We start from the raw sequence: 7,356 nt of genomic DNA on the forward strand, positions 1-7,356 counted from the left end.
TAGATACCACACAAGTCTGTTGTTGATCATTCTCTCAAATAATTTGCATATGCAACTGGTCAAGGATATGGCCTATAACTAGATGGCAGTTCTGGGTCTTTACCAGACTTGTGGCCTGGAATTACAATTGATGTATGCCAGGAATCAGGAGATGTATGGGAAGCCCATAGTCCATTAAAGGTTTCTAATAAAAATTCCTTGGTATCCACTGGAAGATGTGATATCATCATACCGGATGCCATCCTCACCTGGGGCAGTTAAAGAAGAGCTAGAGATAGCATTTTGCATCTACCTCCATACTAAAAGGCAGGTTAAAACAAGCTTCAGTATTTGAAGAAGCAGGAGGAACAACAGATGTTGATACTCTAATTTGTTGAAATGCTGGGGAATAGTTTGTCAGCACTTGATACATGGCAAAGTGCTTTGCAAGAACCTCTGCTACATCTTTGGGGTCAGATATATATCTATTATTTTCCCTTAATATTGGTAGAGGCTTAGGGACGAATTTGCCTTGAAGTTTTCTAATCTGTCCCATATTTCCTTTGAAGGAGTTTTAGGTATTAATATTAGATATATATTTCTTCCAAGATGCTCTCTTTGCTTTTTTAAAAGTTCTTTTTTGTTTGGCACAGGCTTCTGAGGTACGCTATTCTATCTGCTACATAGTTTGTTCTCAAGTATCTTATGAAGCAAGTTCGGGTCACTTTTCTTGCGTTGGCACATTCTTTACTCCACCAAGGAACTACAGGGCGATGAGGTAAACCGCATGTTTAGGTATAAACTTGCTAGCATTATCATCAATAATATTTTCAAGATGTTGATAGGCATGCACTGGAGATGTAAATTCATCATACTCTTTATCAGTGTGTGAACACTTTTCATAAGCTGCCCAGTCTGCCTCGTCTATCTTCCATTTTAGTGGACACTGAGAAGGAAGATTATGGACATATTTAACATTATTGGCCAATGGTCACTGCCATGTAGGTGTTCATTTACTGACCAAAGGTAGTCCAATCGAATGGATGAGGAACAGATTGACAAATCAATGGCTGATGTAGAGTTGTGGAATACATCATACCTAGTTGGAGAACCATCATTCATTAGTATTACATCATTGTTGTCGATTAATTCTTCAACAAGATTACCCCATCTATCGCATACATTTCCACCCATAAAGTATGTTTGCATTAACCAAAATCACCCATCAAAATAAAAGGGCAGGAAGCTGATTGATCAGGTCTTGGAGGTCAGAAAGGCTAAGCCTTCTTGGATTCCCAGCATGATCTAAGAGGAAAAGTTTCTAAAGATGGTTCAATATAGCGAGCATAAAGTAATTTTTTTTTTCCGATATGAGTTCTAACTGCACATGCCTGTAGTGGTGTATTGAGTGGGATTGTTTCAAATTTTACAGATTTGTGGAATAATAAAACCTGTACCACCTTGAGCTCTTGCACCTTGCAAAGGAGGGGATCTACAAAAATGATAATTGAGTCCAGGATTAAATGGTTTGTCACTGATCTTGGTTTCCTGTAGACAAATTACCTTCGTGTCCAAGTCCCTGGTTAAAGTTTTTATTTGCTCAATGCTAGTACTTAGACCTCTGCAATTCCACTGGATAATAGACATTATCTTTTGTTATTATTTTTCTTTGTCTCATTTGTCTTTTGGGACTTTTCAGATGAAGCCATGTAAGGCCTGGAGATGGAAGGCTTTACTAGGCACGCGCTCTTTTCTTTCTTTCTTTCTGTGATCTTTATACAAGTCAACCTTGGGATCAGGAGCAGTAGGGCACACTTCCTGATTTGGATGAGGTGAGGAGGATGGGGACCTTTTCCTGGTTTGGAAGATCTTGTTTTTCTAATCTCCATCAAATCAGTAGAGATTCTGCTAAGACAATACATTTGAGGTGGTGGAAGCCACATTGGCTTCCTTGGAGGATTGTTGCTAGAACTTCAACAGTTCGAGCACTTGGCCCAGAAGGCTGGGCTACTACCTCTAGGAGAGATGCTCCTATCAGTGACACTACTTTTGGTGTGGTGGAAACCATCTTGACCTCTCTGGAGGTTTGTGCTCTGGCTTTTATAAGCTGAGCACTTGACCCAGATGGCTGGGCTACTACCATAAGGGAGATGACCCTGACGGGCCAGGTGCTACCACGGTCCCCCATGTGGTAGTAAGGGGTAGTGGATTATAATCTTTTGGTGGCATCTTAACCGCTTGAGCAAAATTAAGTTGTCGATCGAGTAAATGCTTTGCATAACCTACACTAATATGTTCAGCATTTGCTTTCAAGATGGCAGCTTCTTCTTTCTTGTATTCTCTACAAATTTTATCATTTGATTTATGATGATCTTTACAGTTTGCACAGGTTGTATCTCTGTTGCATTGGCCATGTTCTAAACGAAGAACAGTTAATACAGATCTTCGTATTATTGCAGTACGGGAAAGGTGACCGTACTTGAAACAATTTAAAGCATTGTAAAGGCTAGGTTTATATTCTCGAACAGTACTTTTTCATTCTCAATAATTATATGATCTGGTATGACAGGGGTTTCAAATGTTAAAACTACCATGCTTGTTTGAGGGATCTTTATTTACTTTCCAAACATTATCAGGGCACATGTCCAGAATTTCTGGTTCTGAAAATTCATATAGATCTTTATCAAAAACTACTCTACCATAGCTGAAGCTATATGTGGTTAATATCCTTAATAGGATCAATTTCTGCAATCTTCATGCCACAAAGCATGTGAGCTTGAGTATCTGATTTGCATTAATCAAAACAGATTGCTTACCGTATCTACTAATATCCTTACTTTTAATTAAACCAACTTTTTTTTGTATAAATTTACTCATCTTATAATAGTTATAATTTTCTATCTTCCCAGTTGCAAATTATCCATGTTGGGGGCTTGGGGGTTCTTACTTCTGGAAGTCCATGCTCTATTTCTTTTTCCAACCATTCTTCTGGTTTATATACCTCTAGGTGTCTTGGTGCTTTATCACATAGAGCCCCAGAAATCAAACAATTGTCAATTCTTATGCTCTCTAAATTTTTATTTGCTTCTAAAGCAATCTCAAAACTTGAAAATGATACCCAAGCTTCCCAAAATCCTTTACTACCATTAAGCTCCATTAAAATTTCTTTGATTGCCCAAATCTACAGAAGGCTTCATGAATTATGTCATAGCTACAACCAATTGGTATGTTTTTAAGTGGAGAATTTTCAGATTTTTTGTTGTATCTGGTAATGAGCCAGAACCAGAGAGTAAAGTATTACTGTTACTACTAGAAGTTATTTTCCACCAGTGCCGATAAATTGTCTTTAACACATTGGTCAGAGAAGTATTGTCGGGAGGAATCCTTTTTATTGCCGAGGTTGTCAACAGAGCTTTCCTTATTTAAACAAGCCGAAGTCATCTCTAGTGTCATGGGGTACATTTTTCCGGGGGACTGAGTTCCAGAGTCATATTCCATTTTCGTTTTTTTTTTTTTTTTGAAATTACAGAGAAACCAACTGCAAGCCATGGTAAAAACTGGGCCTGGGGCCTCTCAAAGACTTCCCCTCACCAAAGACACACAGCAGAGACCAATTCCCATATGTCCACTCCCTACCCTACCCCGAAGGGATGGCTCTAACATAACATGATTGGCTCAAGTGTAAGCAGAACCCGCTTGATAGGACAGAGGCATAGCTAGTATGCAATCATCTCCCCACTCATGTTATTTTAGAGGGCAATCCGGATAAATTGCCGAGAGTCCTACCCGTGGAGACTATACCTCCCCGGATTCCGTAGGCAAGTCCCCACATGTAGTCCCGCCCCAATAAATATTGATGTGGAATCACATCAATATCCTCAAGGTCTAAACATAATCGAGCGGCGGACCAAACCGCTATAGTCCCTGCCATTTGGATCAAGGTAAAGCCTAAGTTCAGAGACCCAGCTCCTTCCCAACCTACACAAGGGTTTTAGTGAAGAGAAGGAGGACAGCTAGGGGGAGTAACAGAGCGAAAGAAAGTAAGAGATTGGAAGATGATCAAGTAAGAGAAAAATTGAGACATTTAGATTCAAACTAGGAGATAATTCTCCCAGTTCGAAAGCCCTCTTGCCCGCTACGCATTTTCAACCATAGGTTGGAAATGTGTAACTCCGTCAAGGCAGTCTCAAATCAAGAGGGACTTGTTCTAATTGCAAGAGGCAATATGAAGTCATGGGTTGTCTCTTGTTGGCTTCCACTTCGCCCCCCTTGTTGGGGGAAGTGGTGGATAATCGCTCCTATCCCTACTGAAAGGGATAGAATGGGGCTCTGCCCACAGGTAGAGGGAGAGAAAAAGATGGGGAAGAGAAGGCCAGTCACATTCTCATTCACCTATCCCTTCATGCAGTCACACAAGGATGCGATGCTGTTCTGTCCGCTCGGGTGCTGGGTAAGCTACACAACGTGTTGAGCAGCCACCACGGGTCCTAAGGAAAAAGTGTCCAAGGACCTGTGGGCTATATCCTGAAGGTAGAAGGAGGTGCAGGTGGTCTGGTTGGACCAGACCCCTGCCTTCAGTACCTGCGCCACGGAGAAGTTCTTGCGGAAAGCAAGGGAAGGACCAATATCTCTGACTTCATGGGCTCTCGGACGAAGGGTACGGATGTCATCGCTACCATCAGCTTTGTACGCCCTCCTGATCACCTCATGCAGCCAGAAAGAAAGTGTTCCTGTATACTTCTTTCTTGGTCATCCTGGTGCTAACGAGGCATCGACACTCAGGCCTGAGGTGCCGAGTTCTCTTCAGATAGCGCTGTAGCGCTCTCACAGGACAAAGCAGCATCTCATCCGCATCGATGTCGGTGAAGTCCATTAGGAAGGGGATTGTGAGACTCGAACCAATCGGCAGGGACCGAAGGATTCTGAGTCTTTTCTACGAAGTTTGGTACGAAATCGAGCGTCACAGATCCCCATCCCCTGGATGCTTGACGTTGAGGGAAAAGCCATGCAGTTCGGAGGGAAAGAAGGGAATAGTCGCGATGACTAATCCCTCTTTCTTGTCTGACATATTCTTCGGTGATGTCCAGTACCCATACTGGTCTATCCGTCTGCAGCGAAGTGTCTCGCATTCTCGTATCCCATTGCAGCGAAGTCTCTTGCGGTCTCGTACCCCACTGCAGCGAAGTCTCTCCGTCTCCGTGGTGGATAGGACACCGACACTCCATGGTGGGTGTCGATGGTATGGGTACTGTAACAAGCTAGTAGGACGAAGTAATGATTGATCTGGAACAACCGAACTAAGTCCACAGCGTAGCTCGTAACGGTCTTGGACGCTTCGACTGACTGCATAGTCACGTGACCTTCGCCTTTAAAGGGGTATGACGAGAGACCATACAAATCTTCTATTTGTTGCCACCGATACTGGAAGGCGAGGTGATGATTCTCTCAAGGCATGTGCCCAAAAGGCAAAAGTCAATTGCCTTCTAGAGACCGAGGTCCCTGATGGCAAGACAGAAGTTCTCATAGTAGTTGAATCTAAGCTAAGGAGAAACAACACTATGCGCCGTTGAAGACGTAGGTGGAAGGTGAATGCAGACCTACGTCTTCACAGCCGAATCAAGAGAAGTAATTCTCAAGATTCTGAACCTGTGCTTACAAAGGACTGAAAACGCTAAAATGATATTGTCATGTTACAATAAAGTTTTATACATACTTACCTGACAGATATATACTTAGCTATAGACTCCGTCGTCTCCGACAGAATTTCAAATTTCGCGGCACACGCTACAGGTAGGTCAGGTGATCTACCGCCCTGCCCTGGGTGGCAGGACTAGGAACCATCCCCGTTTTCTAATCAGAATTCTTCTCTTCCACCTGTCTCCTGCGGGGAGGCTGGGTGGGCTATTAATCGTATATATCTGTCAGGTAAGTATGTATAAAACTTTATTGTAACATGACAATATCATTTTTATATTACAACTTCCCTGCCAGATATAACTTAGCTGATTAGCACCATTGGTGGTGGGTAAGAGACAGCTAACTACTGAAATAGACAGGTAAACAACATATGTTTGTAGGTATTTATAAACCTTGGTTCCTACCTTATTAGGCTGAAGACTTCGCGGCTACTGCCTTGGAGTCTGCTTAGCCTCAAGAGCCTCAGCGAGATAATGATCTATGGCTAAGAGTTCTTGTGGGTCTGCCAATGGGGTCTTATCCACTTACTCGGCAGAGCCTAAAGGCCTTTGTCATTGGGTGCTATTCCACTAACATGACAATACACCTTGTTCAAGGAGCACAAAACCGATCCCGATCACCTGATCCTAACATCCATGTTAGTTTCTAAGATTGTAAGGAGTTATCCCCGAATCTCCTCACAAACAAAATAAAAAACTTGAAACATAATTACAACTTTCATTACAAAATATACAAAAAAAAATTTTGTACTCCCCTACTAGTCATACATACCTTGATCCCCTACCAGCAATGACACTCTGCTCCCGTGCGACAGTAGTGAGCTTGCTACTAGAAAACCAAGCACATATCTGACAAGAGGGTTTATGTACGATAAAAACACAAAATTAAGGATCAGTCTTTGCTCCAAGACCCAGTACTGTATCTGCTGATACAAAAGGACCTAGCGAGAAGCACTTCTCATAGGTCACTCTCACGTCCTTCAGATAATGAGATGCAACACTGAATTGCACCTCCCAATATGTAGTCTCAATGATATTCTTCAGAGACATATTCTTTTGGAAGAACGCCAAAGACGTTGCTACTGCTCTTACTTCATGCGTCTTGACCTTTAGAAGACCGAGGATTCCTCCGAGCAGTTCTTGTGAGCGTCCGTAATAACGCTTCTCACAAAGAAAGCCAAGGCGTTCTTGGACATGAGTCGTTTAGGGTTCTTCACTGCACACCAAAGACCTAGTTGACAAGCTCCCATCTGCCTCTTCTCTCTAAAATAGTATTTAAGAGCTCTCACTGGACAGAGAGATCTCTCTATCTCTCTGCCTACCAGGTTAGATAGGCCTTTTACCTCAAAAACTTCTGGGCCAAGGCTTTGATGGGTTTCGTTCTTTGCCAGAAACATTGTCTGGAAAGAACAGATGGCAGCATCTCCTTTGAACCCCACCGTGGCATCCAGAGCGTGTAATTCGCTCGTCCTCTTGGCTGTAGCGAGAGCCACCAGGAACAAGCATTTCCTAGTGACGTCGCGGAAGGACGCCAGATGTAAAGGTTCGAATTTATCCGATGAGAGAATTTCAGGACCACGTCTAGATTCCAACTAGGTGTTCTAGGAGTAGCTGCTTTCGAAGTCTCAAAAGATCTAATTAGATCGTGTAGATCTTTGTCGTTAGCAATGTCCAGGCCTCG

The 7,356-nt window shown here is 42.7% G+C and overlaps 1 protein-coding gene across 3 annotated transcripts in view; it reads right to left on the reverse strand.

Moving 5' to 3' along the window:
- Positions 1 to 7,356, reverse strand: part of LOC135202935 (nucleic acid dioxygenase ALKBH1-like) — a 247,214-nt gene that overhangs the window by 238,878 nt on the left and 980 nt on the right. The window lies entirely within an intron of this gene.

Source organism: Macrobrachium nipponense, chromosome 33 (assembly GCF_015104395.2).
Source record: "Macrobrachium nipponense isolate FS-2020 chromosome 33, ASM1510439v2, whole genome shotgun sequence".
NCBI classification, from domain to species: Eukaryota; Metazoa; Arthropoda; class Malacostraca; order Decapoda; family Palaemonidae; genus Macrobrachium; species Macrobrachium nipponense.